Raw genomic sequence first — 20,646 nt, 5'->3', positions numbered from 1 at the left:
TCATTAAAATATGTAAACAGTTAAATGAAAGTAAAATCTCTGTACATACCTCCTGTTTGAAATTGGGAATGTTGTTGTCGTCGCGGAGATATTTCCCAAATCCAGCCAGAAGATCACAATCCAGAGGCTTTTGGTATAAACCACTGCTTTGCATCCCCTTTCTCAGTTTGGTGTCCCATGACTGGTTCAATGGTCTGAAAAATATTTAGTATGCAGATTAGAATAAATAAAATACATCCATGTTTGCTTCTATACTTCTACGTAGTACTTGTTAATGAGATGATTTCTATTTGTATTTACTTACGGTTGGTACAACGCCGACTGGTCATCCTCCATGATGACGTCTGATTCTTCATCTATATTTTCATCTGTAGTTGGTGCCAACACTTGAGCCACTTCCACTTGGCTGAAATATCATGCAGATTAACAAAAACATTTATATCATTTTACAATCAAACATAATTGGACAACAGTTCAAATGAGCTCCAATAGCATGTAACTTGCACATATATTATTTTATCAGTGCAAAATAGTAGCTTACCCAGTTATTTGTTTGTCTTCTGGCTTGTTCGTAACAAAATGACCCATTTGTTCACGATTCTTAATCAGAGGTTGGAGTGCGTCCTGTTGTGTCACAATACAGCTGAGTATTCTGTAGTCAATGATCCTGCCGTGCCAAAGATGCTCTATCATGGAATCGCGGGAATTACGAACTTCCTGATCAATCTTTTGTTTTGATTCTGTCTTCATGCACACTCTGCTGAGATGTATAGATATGTTTTCCTGGTTCTTCATGCAAAATCTGCACACAATAGGGATCCTTCTTTGTTTTCTGTAAGACAGTGAATGCACAATAAGTACATGTAATGAAGTTATTACTTAAAACCTCTCTGGGATATGTGGGACGGTAGCGTCCCACCTGGCCAACATCCAGTGTAAATGCAGAGCGCCAAATTCAAATAAATGACTGTAAAAATTAAACTTTCATGAAATTCACACATTCAATATACCAAATTAAAGCTACACTTGTTGTGATCAGTTCGTTTTATATGTTCTCCTACACAAACAGTTGTTCCTGCTGTAGATGTTATGCCTTTGTACAGATCTAGGATCAGTTCGTTTTATATGTTCTCTAACACAGACAGTTGTTCCTGCTGTAGATGTTATGCCTTTGTACAGATCTAGGATCAGTTCGTTTTATATGTTCTCTAACACAGACAGTTGTTCCTGCTGTAGATGTTATGCCTTTGTACAGATCTAGGACCAGTTCGTTTTATATGTTCTCTAACACAGACAGTTGTTCCTGCTGTAGATGTTATGCCTTTGTACAGATCTAGGACCAGTTCGTTTTATATGTTCTCTAACACAGACAGTTGTTCCTGCTGTAGATGTTATGCCTTTGCACAGATCTAGGACCAGTTCACCTCCACAATGCATATACAGTACCGGTCAATTGTTTGGACACACCTACAAATTCAATGTTTTTTCTTTATTTTAACTATTGTCTACATTGTACAGATCTAGGATCAGTTTTAACTATTGTCTACATTGTAGAATAATAGTGGAGACATTGAAACTATGAAATAACACATATGGAATCATGTAGTAACCAAACAAGTGTTAAACAAATATAAAAATATATGTTATGTGGAAAGAGTTTTTCAACATCTAGCTATCTAACTATACACCAGAGAACACACACAGGAGAGAAATCGTATAGCTGTGAACAATGTGGGAAGAGTTTTACTCTGCTAAACAACCTGATAGTACACCAGCATACACACACAGGAGAGAAATCTTATGGCTGTGATCAGTGTGTGAAGAGTTTTTATACATCTAGCCAGCTGACTTGACACCAGAGAACACACACAGGGGAGAAATCTTATAGCTGTGATCAATGTGAAAATAGTTTTACTGGGTCAAGCTCCTTGATATTACACCAGAGAACACACACAGGAGAGAAATCTTATGGCTGTGATCAGTGTGTGAAGAGTTTTTATACATCTAGCCAACTGACTTCACACCAGAGAACACGCACAGGAGAGAAATCTTATAGCTATGATCAATGTGAAAATAGTTTTACTGGGTCAAGCTCCTTGATATTACACCAGAGAACACACACAGGAGAGAAATCTTATGGCTGTGATCAATGTGGAAAGAGTTTTACTACGTCGAGCCAGCTGAATTCACACCAGAGAACACACACAGGAGAGAAATCTCATAGTTGTGCTCAATGTGAGAAAAGATACTCTGATAAAAGATCTCTGATCAAACATCACAAAATACATTAATGAAGGAGTTGTTTCATGATATCAATGAAATTATGTCACAATGTAGAATGTTTTCACATTGTAGTAGGAGTATTTTAATAATGTCACAATGTAGAATGTTTTAACATTGCAGTAGGAGTATTTTAATGATGTCACAATGTAGAATGTTTTAACATTGTAGTAGGAGTATTTTAATGATGTCACAATGTAGAATGTTTTAACATTGCAGTAGGAGTATTTTAATGATGTCACAATGTAGAATGTTTTAACATTGTAGTAGGAGTATTTTAATAATGTCACAATGTAGAACACTAAACGTTTGCCCCCTGTTCTATTGATTTCAGCATGATATGGATATTAACCTCAGGGGAAAAATCCAGGCTATTAATCCAGTACTATTTATGTGATGTAACAAAAAGTGACTAACAAAAAAAGAGCTGTGTTACACTTACAGCATTGGTGACCCACTTGAATCAAAATGTAGCTAGCTGTTTTCTACAAGTTGTCCTCTAACCAGTGATGTACACATTATTCCCAGATTCCATGTGGTTTTTGAGCTGTTAGTTTTAACATGACATGCAACCTCATCTCCCCACTCTCACGCAAATGATTTCAACATGATATAGATGAGTGATGACAAATAAGTGTTGCGTTCCTTTGTTTAGGGACCTCTAAGCCGGGCAATTCCATGGAAGAACTGACTCTTCATTCTTAGTACTTGGCTTTTATACAGTCTGATCCTTACATAACATTCTAACCACTACCCTGCCGCCCCGATAATACACTAAATACATGTAATATAGTCTATACAGTCTGATCCTTACATAACATTCTAACCACTACCCTGCTGCCCCAATAATACACTAAATACATGTAATATAGCCTATACAGTCTGAACCTTACATAACATTCTAACCACTTCCCTGCCGCCCCGATAATACACTAAATACATGTAATATAGTCTATACAGTCTGATCCTTACATAACATTCTAACCACTAGGCTACCCTGCCGCCCCAATAATACACTAAATACATGTAATATAGCCTATACAGTCTGATCCTTACATAACATTCTAACCACTAGGCTACCCTGCCGCCCCAATAATACACTAAATACATGTAATATAGTCTATACAGTCTGATCCTTACTTAACATCGTCACTCCACTTTATGAATCGTGTTGTCTTGCTTAGTGTCCATTCTCTTATTGGCTCAGATATTGGGGCATAGATTCTATTGGTGGTGACATGCACACTCCTACTGGTGTCTATAACTGATTATCTAATGTTCCTGTCCAAAGGTCTTTATAAGATCAGACCGATGTTGTCTATGTATCATTAACCCATGTGTGTCCAGTAGGATGCCATGAGAATGCTACCTGTCCCAATGCATCATGCCAACTGTAAAGTTTGGTGGAGGAGGAATAATGGTCTGGGGCTGTTTTTCATGGTTTGGGCCCCTTAGTTCCAGTGAAGGGAAATCTTAATGCTACAGCATACAATGACATTCTAGAGGAATCTGTGCTTCTAACCTTGTGGGAACAGTTTGAGGAAAGCCCTTTCCTGTTTCAGCATGACAATGCCCCGTGCAATAAAGCGAGTTCCATACATGAATGGTTAGTTGAGATTGGTGTGGAAGAACTTCAAAAAGCCCTGACCTCAACAACGTCGAACGCCTTTGGGATGAATTGGAACGCCGACTGCGAGCCAGGCCTAATCACCTAACATCAGTGCCCGACCTCACTAATGCTCTTGTGGCTGAATGGAAGCAAGTCCCTGCAGCAATGTTTCAACATCTAGTGGAAAACCTTCCCAGAAGAGTGGAGGCTGTTATAGCAGCAACGGGGGGACCAACTCCATATTAATGCCCATGATTTTGGAATGAGATGTTTGAACAGCAGGTGTCCACATACTTTTGGTGATTTAGTGTATATACTGCAGATGGCTGGCTGTCTGGCTGGCTGGCTGGCTTGCAGACAGACAGACAGAACATTGGCAGTTATATCCTGCCTGTTTTGCCCTGTACGGGGGTATCGTCGGATGGGGCCACAGTGTCTCCCGACCGCTCCTGTCTCAGCCTCCAGTATTTATGCTGCAGTAGTTTATGTGTCGAGGGGCTAGGTTCAGTCTGTTATATCTGGAGTATTTTTGCTGTCTTATCCGGTGTCCTGTGTGAATTTAAGTATGCTCTGTCTAATTCTCTCTTTCTTTCTCTCTTTTTTTCTCTCTCTTGGAGGACCTGAGCCCTAGGACCATGCCTCAGGACTACCTGGTCTGATGACTCCTTGCTGTCCCCAGTCCACCTGGCCGTGCTGCTGCTCCAGTTTCAACTGTTCTGCCTGCGGCTATGGAACCCTGACCTGTTCACCGGACGTGCTACCTGTCCCAGACCTGCTGTTTTCAACTCTCTAGAGACAGCAGGAGTGGTAGAGAAACTCTGAATGATCGGCTACGAAAAGCCAACTGACATTTTCTCATGAGGTGCTGACCTGTTGCACCCTCGACATCCACTGTGATTAATATTATTTGACCCTGCTGGTCATCTATGAACATTTGAACATCTTGGCCATGTTCTGTTATTATCTCCACCCGGCACAGCCAGAAGAGGACTAGACACCCCTCATAGCCTGGTTCCTCTCTATGTTTCTTCCTAGGTTCTGGCTATTCTAGGGAGTTTTTCCTAGCCACCGTGCTTCTACACCTGCATTACTTGCTGTTTGGGGTTTTAGGCTGGGTTTCTGATAAGCACTTTGAGATATCAGCTGATGTAAGAAGGGCTTACAAAATACATTTGATTTGATTTGAACTACTAGTCACCCCTCCACTCTCTCCCTGAGTCCAGGACACACACACACAGACACACAGACACACAGACACACAGACAGACAGACAGACAGACAGACAGACAGACAGACAGACAGACAGACAGACAGACAGACAGACAGACAGACAGACAGACAGACAGACAGACAGACAGACAGACAGACAGACAGACAGACAGACAGACAGACAGACAGACAGACAGACAGACAGACAGACAGAACTACTAGTCACCCCTCCACTCTCTTCCTGAGTCCATGCCCCAGACAGAAAGACAAAACTACTAGTCACCCCTCCACTCTCTCCCTGAGTCCAGGCCCCAGACAGACAGACAGACAGAACTACTAGTCACCCCTCCACTCTCTCCCTGAGTCCAGGCCCCAGACAGACAGACAGACAGAACTACTAGTCACCCCTCCACTCTCTCCCTGAGTCCAGGCCCCAGACAGACAGACAGACAGAACTACTAGTCACCCCTCCACTCTCTCCCTGAGTTCAGGCCCCAGACAGACAGACAGAACTACTAGTCACCCCTCCACTCTCTCCCTGAGTCCAGGCCCCAGACAGACAGAACAGCAACAGCGTCAGAACTATAGCAGTCTTCATTCTGAAATGACTCTGGTCTTCTTCAGAAGTAGTGCAGTAGTCTACAGGGTTCAGAACTCACCTTTTTAAACACTTCTTATCACTCATATCATGAGGTTTCACATGTGTTTGGTAACATAGTGCCCAATGTTCTTCTTAGTGATAAAACAGCAAACATGAAGAGTGTTTACATATCAGACCCACATATATAATAAATATACTATAATATACTATATTCATATGCGTTTAGTACTCACACATGAATCATATCCTGTTTGCAGGTCATGTGTTGTTTAGAGCCAGCAGTAAAAACACACTGACAGGACAGTTCCTCTTATGGCCACTAGGTGATAATCTGGTGTCACAGACGCAGGACTGTAGACTAGAAAGAAGCATTGCACCAATTATCTCTCCTTTCTCCTAAAGTGTGCACTTGTTCCCTTCACTGAAATGACTGGTACACTAAATATGGTGGAAATGCCCACTTGATAACAGAAGGTAGAGTCCTCTGAGTGGGACGGTGGGAGACAAACAGTACCTCCTCTCCCTTTCTCCCATCCTCCTCTCCTCTCCTCTCCTCTCCTTTCCTCTCCTCTCCTCTCCTCTCCTCTCCTCTCCTCTCCTCTCCTCTCCTCTCCTCTCCTCTCCTCTCCTCTCCTCTCCTCTCCTCTCCCCTTTCTCCCATCCTCCTCTTCTCTCTCTCCTCTTTTCTCCACCTCTCCTCCCTCTCCTCTCCCATTCTCCCATCCTCCTCTTCTCTCTCCTCTTTTCTCCCCCTCTCCTCCCTCTCCTCTCCTCCTTCCTCTCCCCTTCATCTTTTATTCACTGACTTCTCACCAGTGATGTCATCATAACCAGTAACCTGTTCCTCTCTTGTCCCAGCCCAGCCTGACCCTGACATATAGTATCAGGCCTGTTGACTTGACTTGGGTAACAGACCTCTAGCTTCTACACCACATCCCCCCTTTTCCTGCTCTAACATGAGACCTCATCAGTACTCATTTTGGGTGCTGGTACTGTTTATATTGAGGTGCTGGAACATTAAGCCAATATTCTATAAGAGGTGAACTCAAGCAGTAGAAAGTTAGAGGCGATATTATAGGGCACACTATGTGAAACGTTGCTGCTCTGTCAGCAGTTTCCTGTGGAGTTTTTTTAACATATCAGTTTGCTGTAGTGTGTTCAACCACTGATCCAAGATAAGTTGCTAAGAAGTTTATCTCACATCATTGAAGTTAGGACGTAATGAGATAGAAGTCATAAAGCCTAGCAGTATTTTCCACACTTCAGTCGACTCTTCATGACAGTAGACTTGTTTCGCTCAGCGGAGCCCCAGTTAGAGACAGATATGATACCTGCAGTGGTACTGACCATCCTGTTCTGGAGCACAGGTAGGAGGCTGTTACGTTGATAGACACTTGTGACAGTTACTGAGATATGTTTTGATATTGTAAGATATATTACCATTTGCAGGGCTAGTAAAATAACATACAACTGGAAGCAGACAGTAAAAATGTGTCTCAAAGCAGTACAATGATGTGATCACCTGTAAATGTACTTTACTGTAGCCTAACTGTCCATCTGGGGACAGCCACTAATGTCAGTTAAGTTGTGATGGTGTCATGCATCTGACTGTTGTATATTCAGTGTGTCAATGATTGATTGTATCTGTCTCTATGTAAATGAATGAGAGTATATATTATATTGGTGTTATGTTAGAGTAGGAGAAGGGAGGGGTGTAGATGATAGAGGTCTATGAGCTGAGTCAAGATCAACAGGTCCAACACTGTATGTCACGAAGAGAGAGAGAAAGAGAGAGAGAGAGAGAGATGAGAAGAGAGAGAAGGGGTGGGGAGAGAGATTTGAGGAGGAGGAGAGAGAGAGAGGAGGGTAGGGAGAGAGGAGGAGAGAGGAGGGTAGAGGAGAGAGAAGTGGAGAGGGGAGAGGAGGGTGGGGGAGAGAGGAGGGTAGAGGAGAGAGATAAGTGTATTGGAGAGAGTAGGGTAGGGGAGAGAGGAGGGTAGGGGAGAGAGAAAGGGAAGAGGAGAGAGAAAGGGAGGGGAGAATGGAGGATAGGGGAGAGAGAAGTGGAGAGGAGAGAGGAAGGTAGAGGAGAGAGATAAGTGTATTGGAGAGAGTAGGGTAGGGGAGAGAGGAGGGTAGAGGAGAGAGAAGTGGAGAGGAGAGAGTAGGGGAGGGGAGAGAGGAGGGTAGAGGAGAGAGAAGTGGAGAGGAGAGAGGAGGGGAGGGGAGAGAGGCTAAGGTAGAGAGAAAGGGAAGGTAGGGGAGAGAAAGGGTATACGAGAGAGTGTGTGTACACGTGGTTGTTGGTGTGGCTGAAATAGAATCCACTAATTTGAAGGGGTGTCCACATACTTTTGTATATATAGTGTATGTACACATGGGTGTTGTTGCACAATACCATCAATAAGCCTATCTTCCCATTCACATCATGAAAGGTCATGTTGATGTTCATTTAACCTCTGTCTCTCTCTTCCTCTGACTCCTCCCTTTCTCCTCTGTCTCTCTCTTCCTCTGACTCCTCCCTTTCTCCTCTGTCTCTCTCTTCCTCTGACTCCTCCCTTTCTCCTCTGTCTCTCTCTTCCTCTGACTCCTCCCTTTCTCCTCTGTCTCTCTCTTCCTCTGACTCCTCCCTTTCTCCTTTGTTTCTCTCTTCCTCTGACTCCTCCCTTTCTCCTCTGTCTCTCTCTTCCTCTGACTCCTCCCTTTCTCCTCTGTCTCTTTCTTCCTCTGACTCCTCCCTTTCTCCTCTGTCTCTCTCTTCCTCTGACTCCTCCCTTTCTCCTCTGTCTCTCTCTTCCTCTGACTCCTCCCTTTCTCCTCTCTCTCTCTTCCTCTGACTCCTCCCTTTCTCCTCTGTCTTTCTCTCTTCCTCTGACTCCTCCCTTTCTCCTCTGTCTCTCTCTTCCTCTGACTCCTCCCTTTCTCCTCTGTCTCTCTCTTCCTCTGACTCCTCCCTTTCTCCTCTGTCTCTCTCTTCCTCTGACTTCTCTGTCTCTCTCTTCCTCTGACTCCTCCCTTTCTCCTCTGTCTCTCTCTTTGTCTGACTCCTCCCTTTCTCCTCTGTCTCTCTCTTCCTCTGACTCCTCCCTTTCTCCTCTGTCTCTCACTTCCTCTGACTCCTCCCTTTCTCCTCTGTCTCTCTCTTTCTCTGACTCCTCCCTTTCTCCTCTGTCTCTCTCTTCCTCTGAATCCTCCCTTTCTCCTCTTTCTCTCTCTTCCTCTGACTCCTCCCGTTCTCCTCTGTCTCTCTCTTCCTCTGACTCCTCCCTTTCTCCTCTGTCTCTCTCTTCCTCTGACTCCTCCCTTTCTCCTCTGTCTCTCTCTTCCTCTGACTCCTCCCTTTCTCCTCTGTCTCTCTCTTCCTCTGACTCCTCCCTTTCTCCTCTGTCTCTCTCTTCCTCTGACTCCTCCCTTTCTCCTCTGTCTCTCTCTTCCTCTGACTCCTCCCTTTCTCCTCTATCTCTCTCTTCCTCTGACTCTTCCCTTTCTCCTTTGTCTCTCTCTTCCTCTGACTCCTCCCTTTCTCATTTGTATCTCTCTTCCTCTGACTCCTCCCTTTCTCCTCTGTATCTCTCTTCCTCTGACTCCTCCCTTTCTCCTCTGTTTCTCTCTGTCTCTCTGTCTCTGTCTCTCTTTTTCTCCTCTGTCTCTCTCTTTCTCCTCAGATCTCCAGGCTCAAAGCGTCAGTCCACCAGGTAGGTAGAGTATAAATCTACAGTGATTATAGCAGTTCAATATTAGTCAACTTTATTATCCCACATGGAGAAATTCATGTATCCATACAAACCATTCTAAAACCCAATAACAAGTAGTGTTTTATGGAACTACTAATACTTGTCAACCACAAAGCATTACTGCTGTTAGAATAACAGAATCACTGTCATCATCTGTCCTCACCACTGTGTTTTCCTCTCTGCTGTTTACAGCTGAACTCTCAGTCAGACTGGTGGATGGGACCACTTCCTGTTCTGGGACAGTGGAAGTCTTCTCCAGAGGAGAGTGGTCAGGTCTATGTTCTAGTTGGTGGAGCATGATGAGAGAGACTAAGGTTGTGTGTAGAGAGCTGGACTGTGGGAACCCTGTAGCTGAATCTAGAGGACCTCTGGTTGAAGATGGAAGAAGAGGAGTCACACTGTATGGTAGTTGCTATGGAAATGAGTCTTCTATTGAACAGTGTGTCGTCATCATCATCGTAGGAGGACGTGGTGTCTGTATTGGTGAATATTATCGTCATGTGACCTGTTCAGGTAAGAGACTGGTCATATTGAGAGATTTATTTATACATTATACAATATTACCATGTATCATGTTTTATGTGTTTCAATTTCATTTAAATAGAGGGAGAGATGTCAGATGTATTTAAACATTATATTTGTGTTTGTCATATTGGTTTATGGGAGATGTTCATGGGCAGATCATTGTAGTTCAGATGGTACTGAAGTGAAGCTGCCTGATGGATGTCCAGCTGTTTATTTTCTATAAAGTGAAGTGAACTTATTCCTGTCTCCTGCCTGCATTATTCCCAACCCGATCCTGAGTGACTAAGAACCCATTTCTACCTCTTACAGTATCAAACATAGCAAACTACAATCTTTTATCCAACATATTTGTGTTTAGTCCTTGACAGTGTCATCAACAAAACTGATTGAATGTTCAACCAACTCTTTTTCTCCAGAGTCTGTGCGGCTTGTGGATGGAGCTGGTCTCTGCTCTGGGAGAGTGGAGGTGAAGTCCAATCAGTCCTGGGCCTCAGTGTGTGAAGCTGACTTTGACCGGCAGGATGCAGAGGTAGTCTGTGGGGAGCTTGGCTGTGGGGCTCCTGCAGCTCTACAGGGGGGGCTCTATGGAGGAGGTGAGGGTCAGACCTGGGATAAAGAGTTCCAGTGTAAAGGCAAAGAGTCCCTTCTCCTGGACTGTGACACCTCAGACAGAAAACACAACACCTGCCTACCTGGTAATGCTGTTGGACTCACCTGCTCAGGTAAGAAACAGTTTGTCACTCAATCAACATTGTTTCTCACCTGGAGTGAAGAATATGAGAGACAATATAGGTGTGTTTTAGTGAGAAAATAGTAAGATTACTGTCTCTCTCTTTTCTTTTCTCAGAGCCTGATGATGTGAGGCTGGTGGGAGGAGGCAGTCGCTGTGCTGGTGGAGTGGAGCGGTACGACCAGGGAGAGTGGAGGATTGTGGGAGCTTCAGACTGGAACCAGAGGAATGTAGCTTCAGTAGTGTGTAGACAGCTGGGTTGTGGATCCACTGTTTCAGTACCACCTGGATACACCACTAGAGGGAATGCTGTTTACTGTTATGGGTCTGAGTCTTCACTGAGGGAGTGTGGGAGAATGTATTATCCCCGTCCTGGACTCACAGTGATCTGCTCAGGTAATAACAAGATACACTATATGGCCAAAAGTATGTGGACATTTGTGGATTCTGATATTTCAGCCACACAGCAATGTGTAGCTGAAATGAGCACACAGCCATGCAATCTCCATAGACAAACATTGCCAGTAGATTGGACTTACTGAAGATCTCAGTGACTTAACGTGGCACGTCTAGGAGCAACAACGGCTCAGCCGTGAAGTGGTAGACAACACAAGCTGACAGAACGGACCGCCGAGTGTTGAACCACGTAGAGCGTAAAAATAATCCTCTGTTGTAAAACTCACTGCTGAGTTCCACATACTTTTGTCCATGTATTATATCTCCTTCCTGGACTCACAGTGATCTGCTCAGGAAATATCAACATATTATAATTATATTCAACTGATTTCCTTCATTCATACAACTTCCTCTGCACCTCTCATGATGACTGTTTAGCTTGTCAGTCTGCTTTGCAAAATAGATCACTCAGTCAAGTAGGAATGAAATACAAGTTAAATATCCCAGAATGCTTTTGTATTTGAGTGTTATCTCAGTGAACGTCTCTACTCACTACCACTACAGCTGTGTTTATGACAATTATGTTTTCTCTCATAACTTCTTCTCTGAGAGTGATCTCCTCTCCCTCACCATCACAGGTAACTGAACATGAACCATACTTATAACTTTGTCATTGACAGATTTCCCACAGATCTATCTGATGATGATCAGTCCCCTCATCAAAGGTGTTTCTGTTTGCAGCCTCTCCTCTGCCAGCCTTCATCATCAGACACGTTGTAGTGCTGCTGCTCCTACTGACAGCCATCACCACCTCCTACCTGTACTACAAGGTAAAGACATTTACTCAGACGTTACAAGTCATTTAAACTAGAGGGAGAGGGTGAGGGGGAGAGGGAGGGAGAGAGAATGGAGATACTAGAGAGTAAATGTCTGACTGTTGGTGCTGTGTCTCCCTAGCCCACCAGGAGGCAGAAGAGAGTGAACAGGGTGAGCAGCATGGATCTTGACGTCAATGCCATGGAGATGGTCTCTCTGAGCTCCAGAGCTGAAGCTGGACCGGGAGAGGAGAGAGCAGCCCAGGGGACGGAGTAGGAGTAGAATGAAGCTGACCCTACATGCTGATCTTAGGTCAGTTTTGTGTTTTAAATCGATGGTCAGCAGTGGACTGGTGTTTAAAATGTGGTGACAAACCTGAAGTGGTTCTAATTTTAATAACAAGTTCAGAATGAGTTTATCTTTCTAGAACCTTGGAAGAAATCTAAAAGGAGTGACTGCAACCACCATTATTCCTTTTAGTTTGGTTTTTACCACCAGGGTAACATGGGGTTCTGGGTAACATGGGGTTTGGGTAACGTGGGGTTTTGGCTAACATGGGGTTCTGGGTAACATGGGGTTTGGGTAACGTGGGGTTTTGGGTAACGTGGTGTTTTGGTAACATGGGGTTCAAGGTAACATGGGGTTTTGGGTAACATGGGGTTTTGGTAACATGGGGTTCTGGGTAACATGGGGTTTTGGGTAACATGGGGTTTTGGGTAACATGGGGTTTTAATTATTTGAAGAGAGTAGCTCAATTACATCTGACTTGTGTTCCAGACTGTATTGCTTTTTGCTTTTGTCTTAATGTCTTTAGTCTTTATCTTATTTAGTGTCTCTTAGATTCTTTATCTTATTTAGTGACTCTTAGATTCTTTATCTTATTTAGTGTCTATTAGATTCTTTATCTTATTTAGTGTCTCTTAGATTCTTTATCTTACTGAGTGTCTCTTAGATTCTTTATCTTATTTAGTGTCTATTAGATTCTTTATCTTATTTAGTGTCTCTTAGATTCTTTATCTTACTGAGTGTCTCTTAGATTCTTTATCTTATTTAGTGTCTCTTAGATTCTTTATCTTATTTAGTGTCTCTTAGATTCTTTATCTTATTTAGTGTCTCTTAGATTTTTATCTTGAAGTGTTTCCATTATTAGTCCATATATTATTATAATCATCTGGTCATTCTTTGTAATTTGAAAAAAAAAATTATAAAGGGGTTTGTTGTTGTTGTTTACCTCTCATGTTATTGATTATAAATGTTATGATATTGATTATGATGTAGATTATTGTTATGATGTTGTTAGTAGTATATAGATAATGATGTTATTGATTATAAATGTTATGATATAGATTATGATGTAGATTATTGTTATGATGTTGCTCTCTAAACTGCCATGTAATTAACTGAATGCTTTTAATAAAATTACAGGCTGTCAGTCTGTGTGATTCCCCTCTTGGACAGACTACAACATACAGTATGAATTAACTGAGATCAGTCTGTGATTCCCCTCTTGGACAGACTACAACATACAGTGTGAATTAACTGAGATCAGTCTGTGATTCCCCTCTTGGACATACTACAACATACAGTGTGAATTAACTGAGATCAGTCTGTGATTCCCCTCTTTGACAGACTACAACATACAGTATGAATTAACTGGTCATACATTTGGCAGGAGGTTAGGAAGTGCATCTCAGTTTCCACCTCATTTTGTGGGCTGTGTGCACATAGTCTGTCTTCTCTTGAGAGCCAGGTACCCACCTGTATATAGTCTTGCTATTGTTATTTTACTGCTGCTCTTTAATTACTTTTTACTCTTTATTTACTTGTTACAGGCCAACCCAAGCTGTATTGTTCAGTAGGATAATAGTAGACCAACCCAAGCTCTACTGTTCAGTAGGATAATAGTAGATCAACCCAAGCTGTACTGTTCAGTAGGATAATAGTAGACCAACCCAAGCTGTACTGGTCAGTAGGATAATAGTAGGATAATAGTAGACCAACCCAAGCTGTACTGTTCAGTAGGATAATAGTAGACCAACCCAAGCTGTACTGGTCAGTAGGATAATAGTAGACCAACCCAAGCTGTACTGTTCAGTAGGATAATAGTAGACCAACCCAAGCTGTACTGTTCAGTAGGATAATAGTAGACCAACCCAAGCTGTACTGTTCAGTAGGATAATAGTAGACCAACCCAAGCTGTACTGTTCAGTAGGATAATAGTAGACCAACCCAAGCTGTACTGTTCAGTAGGATAATAGTAGACCAACCCAAGCTGTACTGTTCAGTAGGATAATAGTAGACCAACCCAAGCTGTACTGTTCAGTAGGATAATAGTAGGCCAACCCAAGCTGTACTGGTCAGTAGGATAATAGTAGACCAACCCAAGCTGTACTGTTCAGTAGGATAATAGTAGACCAACCCAAGATGTACTGTTCAGTAGGATAATAGTAGACCAACCCAAGCTGTACTGGTCAGTAGGATAATAGTAGACCAACCCAAGCTGTACTGTTCAGTAGGATAATAGTAGACCAACCCAAGCTGTACTGGTCAGTAGGATAATAGTAGACCAACCCAAGCTGTACTGTTCAGTAGGATAATAGTAGACCAACCCAAGCTGTACTGTTCAGTAGGATAATAGTAGACCAACCCAAGCTGTACTGTTCAGTAGGATAATAGTAGGCCAACCCAAGCTGTACTGGTCAGTAGGATAATAGTAGACCAACCCAAGCTGTACTGTTCAGTAGGATAATAGTAGACCAACCCAAGATGTACTGGTCAGTAGGATAATAGCAGACCAACCCAAGCTGTACTGGTCAGTAGGATAATAGTAGACCAACCCAAGCTGTACTGGTCAGTAGGATAATAGCAGACCAACCCAAGCTGTACTGGTCAGTAGGATAATAGTAGGCCAACCCAAGCTGTACTGTTCAGTAGGATAATAGTAGACCAACCCAAGCTGTACGTTTCAGTAGGATAATAGTAGACCAACCCAAGCTGTACTGTTCAGTCGGATAATAGTAGGATAATAGTAGACCAACCCAAGCTGTACTGTTCAGTAGGATAATAGTAGACCAGCCCAAGCTGTACTGTTCAGTATGATAATAGTAGACCAACCCAAGCTGTACTGGTCAGTAGGATAATAGTAGACCAACCCAAGCTGTACTGGTCAGTAGGATAATAGTAGACCAACCCAAGCTGTACGTTTCAGTAGGATAATAGTAGACCAACCCAAGCTGTACTGTTCAGTAGGATAATAGTAGACCAACCCAAGCTGTACTGTTCAGTAGGATAATAGTAGACCAACCCAAGCTGTACTGTTCAGTAGGATAATAGTAGACCAACCCAAGCTGTACTGGTCAGTAGGATAATAGTAGACCAACCCAAGCTGTACTGTTCAGTAGAATAATAGTAGACCAACCCAAGCTGTACTGTTCAGTAGGATAATAGTAGACCAACCCAAGCTGTACTGTTCAGTAGGATAATAGTAGACCAACCCAAGCTGTACTGTTCAGTAGGATAATAGTAGACCAACCCAAGCTGTACTGTTCAGTAGGATAACAGTAGACCAACCCAAGCTGTACTGTTCAGTAGGATAATAGTAGACCAACCCAAGCTGTACTGTTCAGTAGGATAATAGTAGACCAACCCAAGCTGTACTGTTCAGTAGGATAATAGTAGACCAACCCAAGCTGTACTGTTCAGTAGGATAATAGTAGGATAATAGTAGACCAACCCAAGCTGTACTGGTCAGTAGGATAATAGTAGACCAACCCAAGCTGTACTGTTCAGTAGGATAATAGTAGACCAACCCAAGTTGTACTGTTCAGTGGGATAATAGTATTACTATTATTGAAACAGAGAAACTGAGTCAGAAATTCACAGATTTCTAAATTTCTCTTATATTTTCCCAGTCTGACTTTTTTAAACAGAAAACCAATACAATTGTATGTTCTAAGTACATAACAATGCTTAAACCACATCAGGAGACCACAATTGAGGTTTAGGAAAAATCTAAGAAATGTAGATTTTTGAGAGTAGTTCCCCTTTAATTCAAGTGTGCAGGCACCTAGCACTATTGGTTGGATTAACAGTGTTTATATAGTACAGACACCTAGCACTATTGTTGGATTAGCAGTGTTTATATAGTACAGACACCTAGCACTATTGTTGGATTAGCAGTGTTTCTGTAGTACAGGCACCTAGCACTATTGGTTGGATTAGCAGTGTTTCTGTAGTACAGGCACCTAGCACTATTGGTTGGATTAGCAGTGTTTCTGTAGTACAGGCACCTAGCACTATTGGTTGGATTAGCAGTGTTTCTGTAGTACAGGCACCTAGCACTATAGTTGGATTAGCAGTGTTTCTGTAGTACAGGCACCTAGCACTATTGGTTGGATTAGCAGTGTTTCTGTAGTACAGGCACCTAGCACTATTGTTGGATTAGCAGTGTTTCTGTAGTACAGGCACCTAGCACTATTGTTGGATTAGCAGTGTTTCTGTAGTACAGGCACCTAGCACTATTGTTGGATTAGCAGTGTTTCTGTAGTACAGGCACCTAGCACTATTGTTGGATTAGCAGTGTTTCTGTAGTACAGGCACCTAGCACTATTGCTGGATTAGCAGTGTTTCTGTAGTACAGGCACCTAGCACTATTGTTGGATTAGCAGTGTTTCTGTAGTACAGGCACCTAGCACTATTGTTGGATTAGCAGTGTTTATATAGTACAGGCACCTAGCACTATTGTTGGATTAGCAGTGTTTCTGTAGTACAGGCACCTAGCACTATTGTTGGATTAGCAGTGTTTCTGTAGTACAGGCACCTGGTGTAACCAACTTCACATAGCCCCCCAGAAGAAAGGCACACGGACACCCACACTTCAGGTTGACTCAGTTTTTATCTGCAGTAAAATATCAAACAGTGATGACAGGCATTGACAGGACAGTCACATGTTCACTGCTCTCAGACTGAATCCACAAAGTGATTGTATAGTATACATGCGATGTGTTTAGAAATTAACAAAAAATACAGAAAAGTATACCTGCAGTAAAATAAATCAAACAGTGATGACAGGCACTGACAGCACGGTCACAGCCACACGTTCACCAGTTAGGTAGGACACAAGATATGTTAGATAGGAGCAACAGTAGTGATACATGGTTAGGTAGGACACAAGATATCTGTTAGATAGGAGCAACAGTAGTGATACATGGTTAGGTAGGACACAAGATATCTGTTAGATAGGAGCAACAATAATGTAAACTCACGTAAACTCGTACATTGCCTTGGTCCGTACAATTGCCCTTATTTTAGCGCCCCAAAAACGTAATACTTCCAGATCAACTGTAATGTCAATACCATTGTAAAGCACAATTTCTCCCCTTTCCAACAGAATCTCTTACATGACCTAAACGCTGGCCGTTTCTGCATAATTCAAACAGGTAATGAGCCCCGTCGGGTCTTTTTAAAAATGGCGGGTGGGGAAGCGAAACTAATGCATGATAGTGAGAAGGAGAGATGTTGTGTGGGAAATAGCTTTTTTTCACTCGATCTGTCCAACTTATCACCTTATCGCCTCTAAAATGTAAATAAAACACTATAAAGAGTTTATATAACGTGTCATTACATACCTATTTGAAGGTTTGTGTCGAATTTGAATCGGGTTTTTAGGGCGGTGCTAAAGTGATCTTAGAAGTAAACAGCGGCTTTGAGAATGATGATCGCATGCAATGATGACGCAAAAATGACTAGGTATCCCCGTTACCCTGGTTACTGTCGGAAGGCCAAGATGGCGTCGCTGTGAGAGGGAGTGTTTTCGCGCTCTTCAAAGCAATATTGAGGGTTAGGTGGTTAACAGTCAAATATTGGCTATTAATATTGAAAGAAACTAACTATAACTTTTTTTATGGACATGGGAGAAGTTTAGAGTTAGTTTTTGTCAAGTTGAATGGGAAGAACACGACAGAAAGACAAAAGTAGACGAAATATCCAAGTCTCACAGAAGACGGCTGACATGCTAGCTAGCCACAACGAGGACCAGAGCTGCATGGATACACAAGAAGCCGCGATCTCTAACAAGAGAAAAAACTAAACTGACCAGGATGAAATCCTTGCAACCTCTTTACCTCAGACCCCAAGTAAAAATCCTCCGGTGAAAAAAGTAAAAGACGACATTTCCATGTCGGAACTTTTCTCTGCAATCCAGTCCCTGTCTACTAAACAAGACGCCACGCTCTCCAAAGTGTCCCTCATAGAGCGGGCTACAGAAGAAACATCAAAGAAGATCGATCATTTGTCAGAAACTGTCAATCAACTACACAAAATTGTGAGCGAGAACAAGGAAAAGATAACGTTCCTAGAGAATGAGCTGAAGAAAATGCAATCCAAAAATAATGAGCTGTGTGAGAATGTAGCTGAACTTCAAAGGTACTCTCGCAGGTGGAATCTGAAAATCCAAGGTGTAAAAGAGGGAGAGGATATTAGAGAAGTAGTTATTCATATCCTGGGAAAAGTGGCACCATGCATCAAAGACAGGCTAAGAGACGTGATTGATGTGGTACATCGACTTGGGAAACGAAGATCTGATGCACCCCCTCGTAATATCATCTTGCGCTTAACTATGCGCCATTACAGGGACATCATATGGAAAATGGCCAAGGGGAACAAGTTTCTGGACGAGAAGAAACTCCGCATCAAAGAAGCTCTGATACCGCAGGATCAGGCTGCCAGAGAGAAACTGTGGCCGCTGATACAGAAGGCGCGACAAGAGGGAAAGAAGGCGGGGTTCAAGGGCCCACACGCGTTTATCGAAGGAAGAATGATTACTGGGTAACTCTGTTGACATGAACCAAATTGGAACTGTGAGTACTACCATGAGTACAGTTAATGTACTGCCAATAATACATGTACCGTTCGAACTACAACTGATGAACACTTGCCAAAGAAAAGGAAGTAAATAGATGTGTTATTCTGTTAACCACCGCTACCTCAGCTGAGTGGTTTTCCGTCGAGTAATCCTCTCAAGGTTCACCGTTTTGTTTTATTGTTCATATTAATACTTGTTATCTAATTTGTGTTCTTTCTTTTTTAATGCAGGAGTTCGTTTTCAATTCACTCAATATCGTTAGTCTGAATGCTAGGGGTTTGAGAAATCCTACAAAAAGGAAAGCTTTATTTTTATACTGTAAACGCAGTAATGCAGATTTTGTCCTTCTTCAGGAAACTCATTCGGGTGAAAGTGATTTGAAATTTTGGAAATCACAATGGGGAGATATGGCCTATTTCAGTCATGGATCAAATCACTCTGCTGGTGTTTTGACACTTATTCACAAGTTTAAAGGTGACATTCTAGAATCCACATCTTCACAAGACGGCAGATGGGTCATAGTAACTGTTAAACTTGACAATGCTATTTTCATCATCTGTAATGTATACGGACATAACTCACATGCTCCTAATAAGACCCTTTTTACCCAATTTACCAGGAAAGTACAGGATTTAAACAACAAATACTCAGAGGCTTTTCTAATTATTTCAGGGGATTTTAATGAAACACCTGATGCATCTGTTGATCGTTTTCCTCCTAGAACGAGTCAAAGCCTTCAAAATAGCAATGTCATCACTAAATTATGCAAGGATCTCTGTGTTGAGGATGCCTGGCGTTATTTCAATCCGGATGCTAAGGGTTATACCTGGACCAACAAAACTATGTCATGTAAATCTAGAATAGATTTATTCCTAATTTCCCCTTTTTTGTTACAATTTGTTATAGATGTAGATCATCAGTTGGCTCCCTTTTCTGATCATCACTTGATTTCCCTGAATTTACAAGCTAGTAAAAAATCAAAAGGCACTCGAGGGTTTTGGAAATGAAACAATGCACTTCTTAAAGATACTGATCTCATTGAAAACATCAAATCATCAGATAAAGATATTTTAGAAAGAAAAGACTTGGGTCATGGAAGTAGATGGGAATTTTTCAAATATAAAGTCAGAGTTGTAGCCAATAAACGCGCCAAAGAGCTGATGCAATTAAAGAACCATAGAGAAAAGGAGATGATGAGCAAGCTTGACAGTTTTCTAAAGAAAGATAATCTATCTGAAGAAGAGGAGTCTGTGTTCAGGTCTTTACAACTAGAATTAGAACAGACTTACACGGATCTGACAAAGGGCGCCTTTGTAAGGTCAAGAGCAAAATGGATTGAAGAGGGAAATAAACACTAGTTACTTTTTTGCACTTGAAAAGAGAAACTACAAAAGAAAATCTATAACTGCACTCAAAATTAACTATGTTTTATGCAAAGATCCCATTACAATATCAGAATTTGTCAATTCCTTTTATGAAAACCTTTACAGCTCTCAATTTCAGGAAGATGGTTGTGAAAGCTACATTTGCCACATTCAGAATTGTGTCCCTGTAATTGAGGATGATTTCCACTCAGTTTGCGATTCACCTGTGTCAATTGGAGAAATTAGAGAGGCTCTGAATTCAATGAAAAAAGGGAAATCACCTGGCTCTGATGGCCTATCAGTTGAATTCTATAGACAGTTTTGGGAGTTGCTAGAAGACCCGATTTTCAATATGTTTCAAGATTGCATTAAAAATGGGGAAATGGTCTCCACTATGAAACAGGGCCTTATTTCATTGATTCCGAAGCCTGATAAAGACCCTTCTCTCATTGACAATTGGAGACCAATTACTTTATTAAATGTTGATTACAAATTGATTGCTCTGGTTTATGCCAAAAGA

General features: G+C 42.0%; 1 long non-coding RNA gene across 1 annotated transcript; it reads right to left on the bottom strand.

Annotated features, from left to right (window-relative positions):
- Positions 1-55: 55 nt before the first annotated feature.
- Positions 56-838, bottom strand: LOC139577755 (uncharacterized). The gene is made up of 3 exons (XR_011675387.1): positions 542-838; positions 305-406; positions 56-194 (listed from the first exon to the last, which is right to left on the bottom strand). It is a non-coding gene; the product is annotated as an uncharacterized lncRNA (long non-coding RNA).
- Positions 839-20,646: the final 19,808 nt, after the last annotated feature.

This window comes from Salvelinus alpinus, chromosome 6, assembly GCF_045679555.1.
Source record: "Salvelinus alpinus chromosome 6, SLU_Salpinus.1, whole genome shotgun sequence".
Taxonomy (NCBI): Eukaryota; Metazoa; Chordata; class Actinopteri; order Salmoniformes; family Salmonidae; genus Salvelinus; species Salvelinus alpinus.
The sequence above is the reverse complement of the archived record's forward strand: the minus strand, read 5'-3'. Positions and strand labels throughout refer to the sequence as shown.